Source organism: Mus pahari, chromosome 9 (genome assembly GCF_900095145.1).
Source record: "Mus pahari chromosome 9, PAHARI_EIJ_v1.1, whole genome shotgun sequence".
NCBI classification, from domain to species: Eukaryota; Metazoa; Chordata; class Mammalia; order Rodentia; family Muridae; genus Mus; species Mus pahari.
This window is the reverse complement of record NC_034598.1, coordinates 20,265,656-20,287,758: the sequence shown is the minus strand read 5'-3', so window position 1 is coordinate 20,287,758 and position 22,103 is coordinate 20,265,656. Positions and strand designations below refer to the sequence as shown.

At 38.7% G+C, this 22,103-nt stretch overlaps 1 long non-coding RNA gene across 2 annotated transcripts in view; it reads left to right on the top strand.

Moving 5' to 3' along the window:
* Window positions 1–6,860: 6,860 nt before the first annotated feature.
* LOC115064692 overlaps window positions 6,861–22,103 on the top strand; it is a 50,837-nt gene continuing 35,594 nt past the window's right edge. For both annotated transcript variants that reach the window (XR_003844507.1, XR_003844506.1), the window contains exon 1: window positions 6,861–6,951. This is a non-coding gene — a long non-coding RNA (uncharacterized LOC115064692). The remainder of the gene's footprint in view (window positions 6,952–22,103) is intronic.

Here is a 22,103-nt window from a genome sequence, read left to right as displayed (position 1 = left end):
ACAGCTGGATCTCATGGGGGCATTTCCCCAACTAAAGCTCCTTTCTCTGTGATAACTCCAGCTGTGTCAAGTTGACACAAAGCTAGCCAGTACAGGTATATTGTTTCAGTTTTGTGACTGAAGCATCCCTGTCATTTCTAGAAGTCACAACTCTTAGTAGCTTTTCTGGTTCTCTTTCAGTCATTCTATCACCTCACCTCATAATGTTCCCTGGGCATTAGATACAAGAGATGTGCTGTAGCTGTATTTTAGGATCTAGGCAACTCAGGATCACATGCTCTATATACTTTGATCAGTTATGTTGTTCTGTTATGTTCTCCATCTGTTACAACGAGAATTTTCTTTGATGAAGGTTGAGAGCTTACACTTGTGGGAAGAAAGATAAGTATTTAGAAATTTTTTAGGAATTATGCTAGGTTTAGAAAGTGGAGATAGTTGATTCTCTGTTAAGATCCATGACCTTGCTAGCCCTGAGTAGTTGGCTAGGTTTCAATTTTAGGTATGATTTTCCTTCTATTGAATAGGCCCTAAGTCTACTTAGAAAGATGTTGAGACATTGCAGCTACTAAGCCATGAGTACCACTATTACACCTTTAGGTTAATTTGCCACCATGCTTGTCCATTGTAGTAGTCCATAGCATTGCAGCTGGGTAAGAATAGTGGTTGTTTCTCTTCCTTGGAAGCTTACATGTTGGGTCCCACCCGCCTCCACTGGCAACTCTGTCTAAGCATTTGTATTGCTCCTCTTACAGACACGCTAAGAGTTGTCCCCTGGAATCCTGGATACAGCGTCCTCGGACCGCCCACTGTCAACGCCCACTCATCGCCCGGACCAACCACCAATGTCGTCACGCCTACTCGATTGGACCCGCCTTCTGGACACAGCTCCGCTGAGGATCGGACCGCGCACCATTGGGACATGGAACATTGCACCATTGGGACTGAGAGACACTCAGCAGAGACAATGGGACATGCGGGCGAGGGTTGGGTTCTCCTGCGTGTAATCAATAAATAATAATAATCTTTCTTGCAGATCATCCCTAATTTCAGGAAGCTTAGCTCTACAGTGCGAACCCACCCCAAGGTGTTTTCTGCCCACGCAGTCACGGCACCGGTCTGCGTGGCGCAGAAACACTACACTTACATACAGCATCATGTACTATGAATGCTAGTACCCAGGGAGGAAGCTTTCAGGTCAGATAGCACATCATGTTGTAAGGATCCATAATTCACCAAATAATGATACCCCATCTCAAATAGCATGCAAAGGCAAAGAGCATTTTATTCTGCACAAGTTTAACATGCAGGGGTCTACTGAGAAGGAGATGTTCAGGTGAAATTGTAAAATTTTGAGCACATTAGGAAAACTGCATGGAAGGTAGGTGACCTTTATCTTGATTGGTTGACTCAGTCTCTATGGGTGTGGGAGACTGAGATTGGCTAGACCCAACATTGCTAAGGGGGAGAGGGTAGAGGGGGCCTCAGGCCAGATGTTGGGCAGCTTCTGATGGTGGGTCAGTTTCTGATTGACTGCGGAAGCCTGTGGTTTCTTCTAGTAACTGAATTGCCCAGACTTGTCATGTTCTTGGAAACAGATCTAGGCCTAGACACCTGAACTGCCAGTTTGAAGCCTGTCATGGGGTCAGCCTGTGCCAATCTCAATATCACCAGGTACACAATGCTGAACATGGTACTATAAAGTTTGTGTTTTCCCTGATGGAGTTTCTTTCTTTTCTTTTCTTTTCTTTTCTTTTCTTTTCTTTTCTTTTCTTTTCTTTTCTTTTCTTTCTTTCTTTCTTTTTTTTTTTTGCCTTCACTCTTATTTTTGCCACCGTTCCCCCATCTCTCACCTCCATTTTAAAATGAGACTATTTGATCCATGCTGCTAGAACACCATGCATGAAGCTGTGTGAAGAGATTTCTGAGACCTTGTGAGAAAATTCAGCATAAACAAACAAGAATCTTGTAATTTCTATTCCTCTATAAAATTAGTTGTCCTTGCAATATGATGTAGGCATAAATTTTTACAATCTACTTTTAATACGGGTTCAACCCTTCCTCTAGCCCACCAGTCAGCAGAGGTAGTAGAAGAGAACAGTTATTAGGATATGAGGGAGGTGGTTTTGTTCAGCAACAGTTCTTTGGGGGCTAGATTGATCTTTGGCAGCAGTTTAGTCCTATAGGAAACACCAAATACGATTCAGCATCTACAGACAAGTCTTTTAAATGGTAGACACTCAGCACAAACTGGCAGCTACGGTCCAGGCCTTTCAGCAAGCATACATCAGGCAGTTGTAGTTCAATCCTGTAGAAACCAACAGGCTCACCAACCAGTCTAAGGCAAGGCTTCGGAGGTGGCAAGCTGCTGCAGGAACTCCACAAGAAGTTCTTGGGTGAGTTTCTCTCAAAGGCAGCATTGCCACAAGCTGAGCTCAACAACTCTATGTAAGGCGAACCAATATATGCATGTCTTTAGTGAAGAACAGGAAGGTGGAGCAAACTAAACCAATGTTCATTGCTTGTTTCCCACTGGCTGCGGGGTCATATTTATACTCCTTCATCAAACATGCTTTCATGTATTTGTTATATCAAAACATCCTTTCACCTGTGTCTGCCTCAGGAAAATATTATTTCCTGTGTCTGCTAGAGCAAGACATCCTTTCACCTGTATCTGCTTCAGGAAAACAGTCTTTCAGATGTTTGCTTTAGCAATACATCCATCCATTTGCCCAGCAAAACATCATTTGACATAATTAACTTTCCAAAGAATTAGACATTTCCACTTCAATTACTTTTGCACTCCTAGTTATGATAATAGGAGTGGGTTTTACTTTAGATTATATGTCATCTTGCCAGTTGTTATTCAAAATGATGTTTCCAAGAAGAAGTTGTCCTCTTGACTAGATAGAGCTTGAAATAATGTGAGTTGGCCCTTGTAAATGAATAACCCTAAACTCATATTAGCTTTTCCTAATAAGTGACTGAATACAGCCCAGACTTGTTTGACCTTTGCTCAGATGACCCTGATTTACCCTCAAGAATACCCTCTTAATATAAACTGTCTGATGTTCTCAGTAAAGTTGGCTATTAAACCTGAGTCTTCAGTCTGCCTTATTTTTAGGCTCCTCTCTCCCAGCTTTACAGAAACAACTAGAGCAGCAACATCAAGTTATCACAATTTAAAAGTATGTGACTTATTTATTTTTCATATAGATTAACACTTAAGACTTTGCCTTTAGTCTCCAAGAGAAATATAAATATTACCTTTAATCAGTGCTTTAAGTATTAAGCCAAATAGGATTTATGAAGATGGGTTTAATGCATTTTCTCTCATGAGATGGGTATGAGTGAATGAGTCTTGTTATAGCCTAGTTTCTGCCCCAGTGGAAGAGGTGAACTGTGTGTTCATTGTCTATCTCTGTGTTCTTAGACTTAGACTGTGCCTATCACAGGGGCAAACTGTCTCAGTGTTGATTGTCTTTCTCTGTGATTGTTGGTGTTGGTTATCTCGTCCTGTGTTCTTGAACTTGGATTGATGACATTTTTGGACATGGGGCAGACTGAATCTTTCCCCTTAAACATCCTAGTTAACCAATGGTGGGAAGTTAGGAAAAGAGGAGCAGAGCAAGTTAGTTACTTTCTGTTTCTCCAAATCACCCAATTTAGAAGAAGGGTTGCCACTCACAGGGTCTTTCAACTTGCAGGTGATCAAGGCAGTAAAGGAAAGAATTTTTAAGCCAGGATTCCTCGGGCACCCAGACCAAGTGACCTATACAGTTACCAGGAAGAATATAATGGAGGACTCCCCATCTCCCATGGATAAAAGCCTTTCTTACTCCAAGACCCAACATATAGGTTCTGGCCATCGGAAAAAAGGAAACACTAGAGGAGGGATCCAAACCTGAAAAGAAGTCTATTGTCCAAGAACCTTCAACAGCAGACCTGTTGCTCTATGACCCTCCTCCCCGGTATCATTGCCCACATGGTTCCACTAGCATGATCCCTGGCCCGGGGATTCTCAGCCATATGGGATTGGGGCTGTTGTACCACACTTTACTGGAGGGAGGAGCAAGAGGAAACCCCCAAATTCCAGGTCCCCCATGGGGACCTGAAGTCTGAGAGCCACCTCCCCTGATACCACAGTGGCTCTCCCACTGAGGCATATGGTCCTCTAGATGATAAGGGAAACCAGGCTATGCAATATTATCCCTTCTCTTCGACCTACTTGTACAACTAGAAGGCCCACCCTCTTTCACATACCCCAAGGGGCTGATTAATCTCTTTGAGACTGCTTTATTTACTCATAAGCATACCTGGGATGATATCCAACAACTCACGAGAGTGTTCTTTACAACCTAAAAGCAAGAGAGGATAATGCAGGAAGCCAGAAAGAATGCCCCCTCAGACATGGGGGCACCATCCATTGACCAGGCTGTCATCAAAAGTGGGTTTCTCCTGACTAGACATCACTGGGACTTTAATATGGCAGAAGGTAAGGGGCACCTGAAGGTCTATCACCAGGCTCCATTGGCAGGTCTCAAGGGGGCCACATGATGATCCACAAATTCGATCAAAGTATGTGAGGTTAGATAGAGATTAAATGAGTCACCTGCTGCTTTTCTAAAGCAACCCATGGAGAGCCTGCAAGAGACTCCCACTGGGTAATGGGTCTAGACTAAGGGATGGCCTCACTTAGAATATACTGAAGAAGACAGGACTCAGATTGCTAGCCACCCTACCAACTACAACCTAGAGAAGGAAAGACAATGGCACATGTAAGAAGGAAAAACTATACTCCCCAGAAAGCAAGCAAAAGACTTACTAGGCCAAATGCACAGATGGACCCATTTCACAGATAAAAATCTTGTCCAAGCAGTTAAGGGATCTAAAGTATGTACAATGAACCTCAGGTTTTGGGCCAGAGAGATAGTAGAACAGTGTAAGGTATGGCAGCAAGGGAATGCTTATGCAGCCAAGAGTAAACAGAGCAAAAGACCTAGGGGAGAGTGACCTGGAATATACTGGAAGGTCAATTTTACAGAAGTTCAGTTAGGAAAATAAGCTTTAAAATACCTTCAAGTGTTTGTGGATGCTTTCTCTGGATGGGTTGAGGCTTTTCCCACCAAGCAGGAAGCAGCTACTGTGGTATCCTAGAAGATATTAGAGGAAGTCTTTCTGAGGTTCCGAATGCTCAAGGTAATTTGATAGGACAATGGTTCTGCTTTTGTCTCAAAGGTAAGTCAGGGATTAGCTGTGATATTGGGGACGAATTGGAAGTTCCGTTGTGTATACCGTCCCAGAGCTCAAGGCAAGTAGAGAGAATGAACAGAACCCTAAAAGAGACCCTAACTAAATTGTCCTTGGAGACTGGTGCTGACCAGGTGGTGTTCCTTCTCTTGGCCTTGTTCTGAGCCTGGAACAACCCCTACCATTTTAGCCTGCTCCCTTTTGATATACTGTTCGGTACCCCAACTCCCTTGGTGTCCACTTAGACTTCCCTGGAGGTATTCCAACTCACTGATAGGAGCCTCTTCTTGAGGCTCCAAGCCCTTCAGTCAATACAACACAAGATTTGACCCAAACTGTCTGCCTTAAATACTCCAGGGATGCCAGAGACCCCTTACTGCTTCCAGACTGGTGACTGAGTCTATGTAAGGAAACATGGGACACAGTTGCTGGAACCCCGGTGGAAGAGACCCTTCCTAGTGCTGCTAACCACTCCCACAGCCCTCAAGGTAGAGGATATTGTGGACTGGGTGCACATTCCCTATGTGAAACCTGCAGACACTGATCTCTGGGACCCCAGCTGGACTGTACACAATATGGACAATCCACTCCAGTTCAAGGTCACTGGACCTTGATCATGACCACCTGGTGGTACCTTTAGATTCCCCCATCCTATATCCTCTATGGTGGAATCCTGTTACAGCACTCACTGTCTCCCTTCTGTTGTGGTTGAGGGTGGTAGGGGAAGCCACTGGGACCTCTGCTTTGGTCTTACAAGGGAAAAATTATGACAGTCTGAGGGAAGCTATTGATTTAGATCTAAAGAACATAGAAACTTCCATCAGTCACCTTCAAGAATCATTGACTTCATTATCAGAAGTAGTATTACAGACTAGGAGGGGATTAGACTTCACTTTTCCAGCAGCAAGGAGGCTGATGTGCTGCCTTGTTTTTATATAGACCATTCTGGGATTGTTAAAGATTTAATGGCCAAAGTGAGAGAAGGGCTAGCCAAGCAGAAGAGAGAAAGAGAACAGAGTCATAGCTGGTTTGAGTCTTGGGTTAACTCTTTCCCTTGGTTAACCATTCTCATATCCGCCTTGCTAGGACGCCTAATTTTTCTCCTGCTATTGTTGATCTTTGGACCCTGAATATTGAACAAGCTTATATAGTCTTCATAAAAGAGAGAATAGGAGCAGTGTAGCCGATGGTCCTGGGTCAATAATATGAGGCCCTGAGGACAGGATCTGAAGAGTATGTCTTAGTTACCCAAGACCCCTGAGAGTAGCTCCAGGATTGGAGCTTGTACAAGTAAAATGGGGAAATCAAGGACCCTAAGAGGTCTTCCAGTCCCTCACCGTCCTTACAGCTTCGCCCTCCTGCCTGGGGTCAAGGCCAGGTCAAGTTCCATTCTCCACCCACAGGAACATTCTTGAGAAAAAACTTTCTCAGAATGTACCTGACCTTCTGGAAAATCCCAGGGAGAGTTCAAATGCATGTCACGCTTGCTAGCCAATAGATTTAAAGGTCAATATGCTTAGCCAATAAGTTTGAACTGTAACCTTTCTGGTGTAACCTGTGCCCCTAAAAAGTATAAAAACTGCTTATAATAACCATTTGGGGTTACCTTCTCATCACTCATCTTGAGGGACTGATGGAGAGTCAACCCCGACACACCAGAAAATAAACCTCTTGCTTTTGATTCTCATTTGGGAGCATCTAGAAGTAAGTAAGACTGACTGAGGGTTGGGTCTTACATAACTTAACAAATCATTGCTATATTTTGGGAAAATAAATCTTGATCCTTGAAGAATCTGTGATTTTGCATGAAGTCTGCATATTTGCAGAAAGGATGAAGGGAAATAATTTTTCTCAAATATAAAGAGGATTGCTTTTGATATGATACTTTTGAAAACTATAAATTATTTTAAAAAAACACACATTTTTGCAATGCTATGTTTTTGAAGACTTTGTAGAGTTACTGAAGCAAAAAGGACTCTGCATGCTAGCATGTCAAGATAAAAACCAATCATCTGTTATGGACTTCCCTGAAGGTATTTGCCATGATTAATATAAAGCAAAAAAAATGAGACTATACTACAGAAAGAACCTCCCAAGGGAAGGAGAACTCTACTAAGCTTCAGAACACATTAGTTTTACAATTTTATTTTGGCCAAATTACTGAATTGATCAAAACTATACAAATCAAGTTAGAAGATCTGAGGGGCCCTTTTCTCTACCAGAAAATAATAAATAAGTAAAATCAGGGATCTTTCTCATGAATTCTCACACATGGAAACATAATAATGGGAATTAATCTGCATAAATCCTTACAGAGAGGGAAAAATACTTTCTAACGTGGTTCATAAGGCTAAAACAAATTCAGTACCAAACTTAAAAATGACTTTGTGAGAAATAACTCAATCTTTCATCTCTGCTGATCACTAATTCAAAATCCTTACATAATGTTAGTAAATAGAATACAGTTATATGTTTAGATATGATCTTGGAGTTTATTCCAAAGGTACAATATGAGTGTAACATAAAAAAAAAAAGACTATCAATGTATCTATCAATATAATTCCTATATGAACTGAATAAACAAAAATCTCATATGAACTTTCAAATGGGTCAGATTAGATCTGATATAGATCAGGAGCTTTCTATAAACAAACAATTCTTAGTAAAATGAATATAAATTTAATAAGCTTATTGAATATTTTTACACAGTATTAATTTAAAAGTTTATATATTCAGTGTGTGTCCCCTGCATTCAAGAATAAGAAAATGTATCACCCATTTTTTCTTCTTTTTTTATTAGATATTTTCTTTATTTACATTTCAAATGCTATCCCGAAAGTTCCTTATACCCTCCCCCCACCCCTGCTCCCCTACCCACCCACTCCCACTTCTTGGCCCTGGCATTCCCCTGTGCTGGGTCATATGAAGTTTTCAAGACCAAGGGGCCTCTCTTCCCAATGATGGCTGATTAGGCCATCTTCTGCTACATATGCAGCTAGAGACATGAGCTCAGGGTGTACTGGTTAGTTCATATTGTTGTTCTACCTACAGGGTTGCAGCCCCCTTCAGCTCCTTGGGAACTTTCTCTAGCTCCTCCATTGGGGGCCCTGTGTTCCATCCAATAGCTGACTGTGAGCATCCACTTCTGTGTTTGCCAGGCACTGGCATAGCCTCACAAGAGGCCGCTATATCAGGGTCCCTTCAGCAGAATCTTGCTGACATGGTATCACCCATACGATTCAGTATGGTAGTTGCAATATTAGTGTACTGAATAAGTAAGTTACAGAAAATTTACATAGAAGAAGCTCTGATCCCTTGTTACATGATTACACATATTAAAAATGCAAAGGAATCAACAAACAATGAGAATTGGTGAATTAAAAAGCACTATTATTTTCAGTTAGGGATCCCTAGAGCAGACCCTTGAAAAAGTATATAAATGTGGGGATCATTACAGATTTTGTTACATGGTTAGATAAATACTCCTATAGAAGAAAGGTGAGATGGTCATATACTAGGCACTCCATCTATTGATGGTGCCATTTGTGCCCAGGACATGTCTTCTCCATCCAGTCTACTGATCTTATAGCCATTCTCTGAAATAACCTTATAGATACAGCCAGAAGTTCATTGTGCCAGGTTTCTTGGCATCCTTTGGTCCAATGAAACTCAAAACCAAAATTAAACATCTTAGAAATATATAGACATTATAAAATAATTTTTCTATAATATAACCAGTTACCAGAAAGTACATCAATATTATTCATAAAAGGTTTAGGGATATAACATCAAGAAATAAACCTAAGAGAAATGTCTTAGTTAGGGTTTCCATTGCTTTGAAGAGACAACGTGACCGCTGACAACTCCTATAATGGACAACATCTAATTGGGGCTGGTTTACAGGTTTAGAAGTTCAGTCCATTATCATCAAGGTGGGAAGCATGGTAGTATCCAGTCAGGTACTGGAGGCACTGAAAGTTGTATATATTTTTCAAAGGGTCCCATGAAAAGACTGAATCTCTCAGGCAGCTAAGAGGAGGGTCTCTTAGCCCAGCCCCAAAGTAACACTTTTCCACTAACAAGGCCACACCTGCTCCAACAAAACCAGACCTCCCAATAATTCCACTCTCTAGATCAAGCATATTCAAACCACCACAATAAGTATATGAAATTATGAAGAGAAACCTACAACCTCTTGAAAGAAATTTTCTAAAATCTAATAGGTATGTCATGAATCTCTAAACACAGTAGGAGATATGTCATAGGAAAAAAACAAACAACAAAAAGTTAAATGTACATGTCAGATTTCCCAACAGGAGAAATAGACTCAGTGTATTCCCAAAACCTATCAAAACTTGAACTTTTTCCTTCTTAAGTTAATTTTTTTTAAAATGTATAGGAAAACATATTAAAGAATCTAGCCAAGTTATTCTTGAAAAGTTGGGCAATGTTGGAAAGCAATAAGAATTACCGACATTGTGTTGCAGAATTGGCACATGGACAAGTATAGATGGCCTGTGGGAAAGATGCTGCTGTCATTTAGCACAGGAACCCTGCCCCATTGAAACTGCCTGCCCAGGCACACACTGCAGAGCCATGTTGAAACAAAGAATGTTGAACTATACTTTGTGTCAAACAAAAAAATATTCTATATTATAAACAGAAAAAATGAAAGAGAATGTAATAAAGTTTCTGGAATTAATGTACAATAGTTTCAGTTCTTTCAAGATGATAGGTTTATTACACAGAACACAAAAGGCTCTAATCATTAAGAAAAGGCATAGATTTCAGTGAAATTAATAATTTCTTTTTATCAAAGCTGCCATTTAAAAGAGCAGAAATTAAGCTACAAAGAGCTTACAAAATATATAAATGACAATGAACTTAATAACAATAAGAGTTTTAAAACTCATATATCATATGCTCAAAACCATTAATAAGGATATGTATGTAATATGAAAAAAGTACCAAAAAGAATTATGGCAATTATCAGTAAAATAAAAAAAAATGAACTTTTTAAAACTTTTATCTTTTATTTATTCATTTATTTTTTTTATACTCCAGATTTTATTCCCCTCCTGGTATACCATCCAACTGTTGCACATCCCATAACTCCTCCCTGGCCCCTGCCTCAGTGTAGATGTCTCCACCCTCACCCCAATTTATTTTTAAGGTGAAAAACATATCTAAAAAAAATAATTTTAAAAATTAAATTTAAACTTAAAATTTTAATATTAAACATTCCTTACATAGATAATAGCAATCATTGGCAGACTATACTCTTTAAGAATTGTTACAAATTTCATTTGAATAAACACATATTGAAAAAGTTTTGGTCAACCACTTTCCTAATATATGTTCAGCCATATTTCTTTGTATGCCTAATAGATCTGAAGGCATATATTCATTAAGATAAATGTGCAATGGAGTACATAATTTTTATATAAATCTACAATATGTTAGACTACTGAGAAGAATCTCAAACTAAAAAGAATACAAATGCCATCAACTAAAGAAAAGTAAAATACCTATTCAATGTTCTCATATAATTGCAAACTCCACAGCAATGAAAATAATGAATAATTAATAGCCTTTATCTCAAGCAATAGAAGTAATATACAAAAGTATGCATGCTATTCTGAAAAACTGGAACTGGGTCTATATAAAAATACAAAATAAAACCAGGAGCTTTATTTTACATTTGCCTTAAAAATAGTGGATGCTCACAGTCATCTATTGGATGGAACACAGGGCCCCCAGTGGAGGAGGTAGAGAAAGTACCCAAGGAACTGAAGGGGTCTGCAACCAATAGGTGGAACAACAATAAGAACTAACCAGTACCCCCAGAGCCTGTGTATCTAGCTGCATATATAGCAGAAGATGGCCTAGTCAGCCATCACTAGGAAGAGAGGCCCCTTGGTCTTGTAAACTTTATATGCCCCAGTACAGGGAAATCCAGGGCCAAGAAGTGGGAGTGGGTATGTAGGGGAGCAGGGCAGGGGGAGGATACAGGGAACTTTCAGGATAGCATTTGAAATATAAATAAAGAAAATATCTAATAAAAACTAAAAATAAATTTAAAAAGGATGAATGCACAGATGTATATATACATAGCAATGCAGAAATATATACATACCTAAATCTCCAAAATTAGTATTTTAAAATACAGAAAGCTTCATTGAAATTTTTCTAATTTTTAAAAGTTTATTACTTGAGGATTTTATGCATGTGTATGATGAGCCATGGTATTTTATATCTTCACTTAAAAAAAAAAAAAAAAAAAAAACTACAAAAATTGAGCCTAAAGAAATGGCTTAGTAGTTAGGAAAGAGTTCAGGTCCCAGCACCATCATTGGGTGCCTCATAAACACTAAGGCCAGTGCCAGGAGATCCAATCATCCTTTGGGGCTCCTAAAAACACCTAAATTCAAATGAACATACCCATATATAGACACAAACACAGATATCCATAATTAAAAAATAAATCTAAAACTCAACTCAAATTTAGAATAGCAACATATATTACAAAGCTGTGATTTGTAATAGATAACCCTAAGATTAAGATTTCTCAGGTGCACTTGGGAAAAGTGAGAAGTCCTCTCTCACTTTCTTTTGTCACCTCCATCTTTCTTGTGCTTATTCACAGCCACTATGGTAAATCAGGACAGTTTCATTGTTTTTCTTTTCTTTAAAAGTCTGATTAAAATGACATCCAGAAAGTCTGGGGATTATAGAACAGGCTAGGAAACCAAAGAGCAAGTCATCTGAAATTCAAATTCGAGGATCTCTCATCTTAAGGAAGTGTTAATGCCTGCTTTGCCCTGGCTCGCCCATCAGATCCCCTGGGGGTTTGCTCTCATTGAATTCAACATTTGATTTTCTGTATCCCTGCACATCCCACAGTCTTCATTATGCCAGGGAGCAGTTACTCCCTTCCTTGATAAGATCAAACAGACTGTGAAGCCAAGACTGGGCTTCCCTCTTCCCCTTGCATTCTAAGTCTGGGCAATAATCATCCCCTGTCAATGTTGCCTTGAAGATCATGAGAAGTTGACCCCTCTCACCAGAACCACCTTGATCATATGATCTAAGCTTTTATCGGGGTCTTTTAGCAGGATTACTACAATCTTGATCACTGGCCAAGGCCTAGTTACTTTCCATTTTCATTTCCTCTAAAGCTTTAGCAGCACAGACTTCTACTTAGCTTTTCTCAAACATAAGATTGTTTTCCTCTGTCACACGCTTCTAAGTACTTTCCATGTTTCCCATAGTAAAAGCCACCCAATAATTCACTCTGCTTCCCAAACTATTCTCATATTTTCTCCTATGAAATTTGTCTTTTCTGCCTTAGAAATTAAAAAAAAAATATTCCTTTATGAGAAATAATCTTAATCCAGAAATCTGTCTCTCTTCCTCTTTTTGCTTTTTTGTTCCCCCATTTTCACTGGATTAAATTGCCTTGTTTCTTTGTTTACACATAAAAGAGACCACTCTCCCTTTAGAACTGTTGGGGTGCCTCCTCACCTGGACTCATATATCTCTGTAGCCCTTACCACTCTAATGAATTGCATAGTTGTATTTTCAAGCAACTACAATTTTACTGTCTTCCCAGTAGAGTAAAGCTTCCTTGAGGGCACACATTTTGACACCTATGTTTATTGCAACATCTAAGTATCACATTGTGCTTGACATATATTTGTTGGCTAAACTATTCAATGAATGGCACAAGGGACCCATTAAAGTATATTCTTCCCCTCTCAGTTCTCTCACTAGAAAGAAATTGTTTATTGTGGATGTGTGTGTGTGTGTGTGTGTGTGTGTGTGTGTGTGTGGTACATGTATATAGGGATGTGCTAATGGTAGTGCAAGGGTGTAGAGGTCAGAAAACAATTTGTGGAGTATGCTCTCTCTTTCTACCTTAACATGGGTTCTAGAGGTTGAACTTGGGTAGTCACGATTGCATAGTAAATGTGTTTATATTACAAGCTATCTTCCTGGCTGCCATCCCTTTGTACCCCAAAACTGCTAGAAGGACTTAATTTAGACTGTAACATATTATAGTGACTGAAAAGACAACCATCTCATTCTTCTTTTAAATTGTTATTATTTTTATTAGATATTTTCTTCATTTACATTTCAAATGCTATCCCCAAAGGCCCTTATACCCTCCCCCCGCCCTGCTCCCCAACCCCCCCACTCCTACATCTTGGCCCTGGCATTCCCCTGTACTGGGGCATATGATCTTCCCAAGACCAAGGGCCTCTCCTCCCACTGATGGCTGACTAGGTCACCCTCTGTTACCTATGCAACTAGAAAATAGCCAAGATACATTTTGCAAAACACAAGAAACTCAGGAAGAAGGAAGACCAAAGTGTGGATACTTCGCTCCTTCTTAGAATGGGGAACAAAATACCCGTGGAAGAAGTTACAGAAACAAAGTTTGGAGCTGAGAGGGAAGGAAGGACCATCCAGAGACTGCCCCACCTGTGGATCCATCCCATATACAACCACCAAACCCAGCCAACTCATTCTTACAACCTGTTATATTTTATGAAGTTCCTGAACTTGCCATTACTTCACATCATTGCCACAAACTAAAATCAGTTATATGATAGTGACATCTTTGATGTATTACAGGTAGCAGGTTTCCCATATTGCCCTGCATAAGTTAAGTGTTAGTCAATGTTCTTCATTGTTATTCTTAGTTAAAATTACATGCGACAAAAAAATCATCACTTAAAGCTTATGTTCACAATATGTTGAGTATGTTAGAGGGTAATGGGGAATCAAACAAAAACTCTACCATTAGCACTGCTGACGGCAAGCTGGCTGTATGTAGCTGTGTAAAGCAGAGTCTGTTTAGTATGCAAAGACCCAAAGATAAACCCCAAGTGCTACACCCCAAAAACAGATGTCTGAAGTCAGTTGTTACATCCAAATTTGTAAAATGCAAAGATAACTTTTAACAAAATAACCTGGTTCTTAGTTACCTTAAGTGTTAGTAACTTCTACCTGTATTCAAAGGTGATCTCTTTGCCTGTATTCTTAATAATTGTAAATTAGTTTACTTACTAAGAGAAATAAAATTCTATTGAAGCAGAATCAGAATCCAAAATATAATCACAAGATGCAATAGCAACTGACATGTGTGTAATTCCACTGTTTAAAAAGTGTAAAGCTTTTTCATGACTTTGATGCGTGTAGCCCAAATTAGCTCTAACACTTAAAATATGTATTCTTGTTTCTATTTTAAGCCAAACTGAGAACAAAAGTTTACAGAAATCATGAAGAATTAGTTCTAGTAAACTTACACAGAAGTATACCCTGTACATAGATTTAACCTCTGAAGAACAGACCTGTTGGGACAACCTTTTATTCATTTTGTCTCTCAAATTACTTAGGAAACTACAATAGGTTTAGGGGTTATCTGCATTTGGGGCAACCATGTAACCTGTTTCAACAGTAGACTTGGTAAGAGCTAAAGTTTCCTTCTATTAGAAACATTAGCTTTGGCAATCTTAAAGTCACCTAGAAGATAACTTAATCTTGAATACAGTTGAGCTTGTTCAGAAAAGTGCCAATGTGAAAGCTTTCCCCCCAGACTGCACATGCTGTAGGCTTCCCTCTTTGCTGTGTTTAACTTTGGTGTGCAATTAATGTCTGCATGTAATCAATTCTTTGATTACACAGAGAATACTCTGCCTCTCACCCTTATGTAAACAACTATGCCATCTTTGGAAAAGGAGGTGGGAAAGATTGGTAAATGGAAGGAAAGAGAAACAGAAAGAGAGGAAGAGGCAAGAAAAGGGGGGAGATGGATAGAGGAGGAGGGAAAGCAGAAGAAAGAAACACCTTTCTTGTTTCTCATCTTGTCAAAGTGTCAGAACAGCTGCTCAAACAAGCCATGCTCACAGTGACATGAATTATCTGTGACATGAGATATATTTAATCTCATGGAATTTTCTCTGTCAAAGTTTCTAGTAAATGAGCCCATGGGTTTGAAAACTGCAAGTTTTATCATTGCAGAGTAGCTTACGGGTTCTGGTAATGGTCTTTAGCTCATTCTAGTATCCACTACAGACTTTTACATATTCAGCATTCATGTTAGGGGTAAATCATCTTGGACTAGGTTAACATTGTTAGGGTAGAATGGTAGCAACATGACAAGTCCTGAGAACTAAATTCTCTTAAAATTTTATGAAGAAACAGTTTTGCCACCAATCTCTTAATACAATGCAACTAAAATCTAGAGAAAAGTGTTACCTAAAATCTAACCAGTCCAACTGATATTGATGAAAATAAAGTGGCACTTCCTGGACCTCGGTTCAAAATACAGGACGAAAGATCAGATGATGTGACGAATGTAGTCCTGAGCCAATGAACTGTGCCTATGTGGAATAGGGTGATTGGGAGTGGACTAGAGGGTGTAAAAGGGGATGGCCGAGAGAGGTCGGAGAATCTTTTTACTGCACATAGTTATGTTCCTGAATAAACTGCTATGAGAAGGACATCGGTTTTGTTGCTTCTTTTCTGCTGGTTGGAGACGGTAGCGACAATAAGTGAAATTTGATGTGTATATATTGGATAACAAACAAATCTTTAAAAGTGTGTTCAGTCAAACAAAAGTTAGACTTCAAGGAAACTATATAGAATACTGTATTATTTAAAAAGATTTTCATTTATATGTTAGGTATATATAAAAAAATAAAAGTGAGAAGCAAGAAAATTCTTAAACCAGATGAGGTTTGCAGAGATTTTGATTCTGTTGCTCATAGTTTTAAACAAGAACAAAACAGCACCCTGAACTATTTATATAAAAGTTTAATGAGCAGAACACCAAAAGAAAATCGAGGTATTACCCTAAAATTACTTTCCCATCTAGTTCCCACTTGATCTTGATCAGAATATTTGTATATCCAAAAGAGACACTATGTTCATTCTCTAGTTTTCTTACACATGAAAAGGACTAAAATGAGAAAAAAATTAAAATAATAGAGGAAAATATAATTCTATGATCCTGGTATGTAGAAATCAAAACATGAAAGAGTATTTTGTTTGTAGATGTGATTCTCTGGGACGAAGCCGCAGGTTCTCTTTGTGGTAGATGGCCCTGTCTGCTGCTGTAATACATCAACTGAGTCATCTGTCTCTATTTCCAACTGTGCAGATGCTACACAGTTACATCCACTGCCTTCCTTCCCACCAAATTAAAAGCAGATCTGCTTCCTTGGCAAACCATGACATTCACAATTATCTTCCTAAGTATGTGTGTATGCTTCCACATCTTAAACTTGACTATAGAGCCTTGCAGCCTGCTACCTTCTAACCGATGGTATTATTAATCTCAAACCTATCTACTTCCTTGATCCTGTATATGTACTAAGAAATACTAAATAGTATGAAAATGGGGAACAGAGTAGCCACTTGAAGGAAGATGTCTAGTCCTTCCCTCACTCTGATATACCCTGGTTAGTATTCTAAACAACTGAAAAATAATGTCCCAAATCCAGAAGCAGTTTTGAAAATACTATTCTACATACAGAATCAAGACATGTTGAAAAATATACTTTTTAAAAAAATTTGTCTATTTATGAACCCAGCATTTTCAACTTCAAGCTTTGTGACCTTGGAAAAGCTGTTTAACCTCCCCAAGGCTCAATTTAAGTACCTATAAAATAGTTATAAATATTTATCTTGCAGGGTTATAGGGAGAATTGGGGTATGTGTGACAATATACCTGAATCATAATAGGAACAGAATCCGTAGCTAGTGTTAGAATATATCTGCTCTAGTTACCTGTTGTAGCATAACAACCTTTTCTACTGCAAATCTCAGAAGCAGAAAAAGGTAATAATCATTTACTAGATCTCATCACTTATATGTCTGTTTGGGGATGGCTTGGATGAGAAATGTTGGCTTCATGCCTTAGGGTTTTCTTCTGATGAAGTCTGTAGTCAGTACATAGACCTTCACTCACTTGACAAATGCCATTTAGATTCGAACAGCTAGGAAATCATGATATGGATTAAGTATATTGCTTATGATCTTTGCAAGTAAAAAATGTTGCAGGAGATCCCTGGGAACTACTCTTTGGACTGCTTCTTTTAAAAGAAATATTATATTTATGTGTTTGCTTATTCATGTTTGAGTATAAGTTGAGGTGAGAACATGAAAATATGGAGGTTAGAGGACCACTCTTCTCTGAAATATATCAAAGTAAAGCAAGAACTTCAGGGGCACCTCACCCCATCAATGTCAAATTCTTTCACTGGGAAAAATTCCTCCCATGGGCATAGGAATGTAAGATTCACCATGAAGGTAAGATTCTCTCAGCACTAGTCAATAGTCCAAAACACCTTATGAGCCATGGTCTTAGTCTTCCCTTCTCATTCTTGCTGACCCCTGCCTTTGAATTCAGAGGTATTTCTCTTAAGACATATGTCATATGCTGAACTAATGTTGAGCTAATTTACAGAGAATCTAAACTAAAATTACCAGGATTAGAGAAAATAATGGTAATAAAGCTTGGAGTTGTGCTAAATTACCACCCCTTTAACTAGGAACCGCCCATCATAATATGCCTGATATCTGACCACTAAACTGTTCCATAGCTCAACAAAGGTTACCTGTAAACATATCCATGTAGAGGAAATTTCCACACCAGTCTGATCATTGAAGTTCTAGATTAATACAGAGCAAGAAAGGGTTACAAAATTATTAATGATGTTTGATTGTACCTAACTCTATTGATCGTAAGGCAAGGGTAAGGAAGAATAAAGGGCCTTTCATCATTGAGGGCTCAGCCTGAGAATCCAAAGATCTCCTGGGAAAATATGGGATAAAAATGTAGATGAAGGACTCTGAGAAATGTCAAGGTCTCATTGCTGAAATCTCAAGTGTAATTTGATACATTGGCACAGTCACCTTCAGATATTAAAACATGCCATTGTCCCCACACTGGCTACAATAGTTTCTTTCCCTTCTCACAAGCAGAAATAAACTTACATGCTCTCAAGTCCCTAGGTTCTATTTATTATGAAATTGTCCAAAAGCCTGGCATCTCATCATCAAGGATGGTTGAATGAGGCATTTCAGTTGCAGTCCCTTAAGTACAACTTTGAATATCATCTTTTTCAATGTGAAGACTTGAGGATTAGAAAATTTGTCTGAAAATAGAACCATAATAGATACCTGCATTCGCAAAGGAGAAAAGCTGACATCCTAGAGTAGTTATTAATCGTTGAGCATGGAATTTGAGTCTAGCCTATTTACTGATAAGCTGTGACTATTCCACAAAAATCTGGCAGAATACATGGTAGTTGTGGTGCAGAAATAAAACAATGTGTTGTTCTTGTCACATCAGTAATATGTGACAACTCTCCTTAATGCAGAATATCATCAGATATGCAAAGTAACATAAATGGAAACTTCACACTTCGGTCTGTAATACAGCTGGAAACGCTTAAGTTGGGGAAAACCCATCACTGGCAACAAAAGTAATAAATAAGTTGATTCTTCATCCCAGCCATAGAGATTACCTCACTCTTTAAAATGTTCACTGTAAAAACAACTCTAAATAATAGCAAAATAAACAATGGCCTGGCTTTCATTTTTGCCTTCCTTATTTGTGAAAATGTAGGCACATATAAGAAGCCCAAGCAAATGTCCCTCAGAAACATTGGTCTCCTAACACTCTCTAATCTAGCAAGACACATATTGTCAGTTTTTTGATGACAGCTTGGTTCAATTATCAACTGTTTTCTCTGCCTCTGGGCACTGACTACTCTATGTCATTCTTTGTTTATGTAATAAACAAACCCTATGTATAGGCCCCCTGGGCCTCTTTCCTGACAGTAAAGTTTATTTCCATTGTGTGTTCTCTCTTTGTCTCTCTCTGCCTCTGTCTCTTGGTTTCTGTCTCTGTCTCTTTCTCTCTTGCTCTGTCTACTTGATCAAATTCAAGAATCCACATGTTAGAAGCTTACAAATGGTGCATTTCCTGTAAATCCTAAATTTTTAAAAGCTTTGTGGGTTTTCTATAAATCTCATTGGAAATTTTCTATAACACAGAGACAGTGTCCAACCACAGTCTCTATAAGACAATTCCTCTTATACTTCAGGCTCTGTGTAAATGTGAGTGATGTCTTATGAGTCTTACATATGTTGCTGTTAATTAAACAGATCTGTGAAGCATCCCTACAGATAGGATATTTCCTCTGAAAGTTTCAAAGGTTGATTGTACCAAGCTCCCTAATCTTATTGAAGATTGTCATAAGACCAACCCACCTACCTTTGACCTTTACACTAAGGGATTTTGCAACTTTACAAATCCTTTGCTAGCTTGAGGAAAAGGAAAAAAGGAAAACAACAACAACAAACCCTTGTCTGAATCATTTATATTTACTCTAGGTTTCATTTTACAGAGCAATGAATTATACTTTATTATAGTATACTTTACCGCCATATGTATTAAGCACTACATGAAAAGGTCTGTTTAATTTTCCGACAATAATGTATTCAATGGATGGAACAACTTCTCACAACATCAATAGATTTTTTTTTTCTTCATACAGTGTTCTCGAGCATCATCTTAGTTTGTTTAGCCTTCAATGACACGTCTTTAGGCCCTTAGCTACTGCTAAGACCATTAAGCCATTTAGATGTCTGCTTAAACTTTCCTTAAGACTACAAAAATCTGATGATTTGTCCCAATCCCATCATCAAATGTTTAGAAAGTCTCCACTTAGTATTCCAATATAAAACATTATCTAAATTTTCAAAACTGAAAACATTACTGCTTAGTCCATGATTTCCTTGAATCAGGAATAGAAGAGCTGGAGAATTCTGACTTCAGTTTTCTTGCCTTATTGTAATCTTAGTTTTAAAGTTGGAAGATTAGAAGCTGGACATCTGAGGAAATATAGATTATTCAGGATTCCCTAAAGGAACAAGCCAGAATAATAGTACAGTGTTTAGTTTCAACTGTTAATTTAGCAGAGTCTGGAATAAGTTGGGAGATTGGTCTCTGGGCCTGATTATGGGATTGTCTTCATTGTGCTACCTGAAGTTGAACAACCTACTACCCATTGTAAGCTACGATAAACCCTTTCCCCTTTAAGTTGTTTTGGTAATAATAAGAAAATGACCTAAGACAGAAGCAGATACTAGAGGTTGTATCTTTGCTGTGATAAATCTATCTGGTTCTTAAGCCATTGAAACTATTGTTAGTGGGAAGTAAGAGAGTTTGAACTTGGGGCTAGAAAAGTCCTGGAATGCTGGAAACAGAGTAAAATGGAATCAAGCTTCCAATCTACTGGAAGCTTGGTAGACAAGAATGCTCAGATAAATATATACTTCAGAGGTACAGCTATAATAAGTTTTCAGTAAAACAATTGGGATTGGAGGTCATTCATATAATACTTTTGCCAGGTATCTAGCTTAATTCTGCTTATAGCCTTAGAACCTGAGTAAAAATGAGTCTAAAGATAATGGCCTAGTTTTTTTATAAGTGAAATTTTAATACAAAACAATACTGTTGTTAGTACTGAGACGGCGGGTGTGATAAAGGATCAGTGCCACTAAGGAAAATATTCCCATGATGCACTAGGAAAACAGAAAAATGGTACTAAGGATATGAAGCCTCAAAGGCTCTATCTTGTGGAGATCCAGAGTCATTTTTTTAAAAAGGCTAAGCTAAAGGTAGATCCCTAGAGAAGTGTTACATCAGGGCCAACATGTAGAACTGATATATCAGTGACCATAGGAGAACAGGCTTCATCACAGACCATCAGCAGAACTTGACAGCATTGTCCCTCTCATGCAGGTTTTACGGTCATGGAATATGTAAGATTTAGAAGGTCCTAGAGTGCTGATGCACAGTTTCAATAAGCAGTTGGGGATACACAAAGTATGCTACGGTAGGAGTACCTGTACGGGGTATTGAAGTGTGTGAAGCTGTTATGGCAAGGCAGTGGAAATGCAAGCATATAGACTGTTCCAGAACCTTTGGACATGAACTGCTAAAAGATTCAGGCATGGACTGGAGCAAGTTGAGGATGGAATCTCTACATGCTGAGGATAACATAAATAGAAAAGTGCAGATACCCAAGAATTTTGAGACTCAGTATACTGATTCCAAGTGGTAAATGCCAGAACGGGCACTCCAGGAATTGGTGTTGGCCATAATAGACTTTAGTTTTCTTTTGGTGTGATTATTTCTTGTTATTTTCAATTCTTCTACTATGGTATAGGAATACTGATTCTGTGGTTTTATATATATACACATACACACACACACACACACATATATACATATATACATATACATATAAAATGTTTATAACTTGTTTTATTTTATTTATAGGGACTCAATAAAAGACTTTGGGCTTTTTTTATTAGATATTTCTTCATTACATTTCAAATACTATCCCAAAGACCCCTATACTCTCCCCTCCAGACTGCACCCCAACCCACCAACTCCCGCTTCCTGGCCCTGGCATTCCCCTGTACTGGGGCATATGATCTTCCCAAGAACAAGGGCCTCTCCTCCCAATGATGGCCAACTAGGCCATCCTCTGCTACATATACAACTAGAGACACAGCTCTTGGGGAGTACTGGTTAGTTCATATCATTGTTCCTCCTATATATTTGCAGACCCCTTTAGTTCCTTGGGTACTTTCTCTAGCTCCTTCATTTGGGGTCCTGTGTTCCATCCAGGTGATAACTGTGACCATCCACTTCTGTATTTGCTAGGCATTTGCATAGCCTCACAAGAGAGAGCTATGTCAGTGTAATGGTTTGTATATTCTTGGACCAGGGAGTGCACCATCTGGAGGTGTGGCCTGGTTGGAATAGG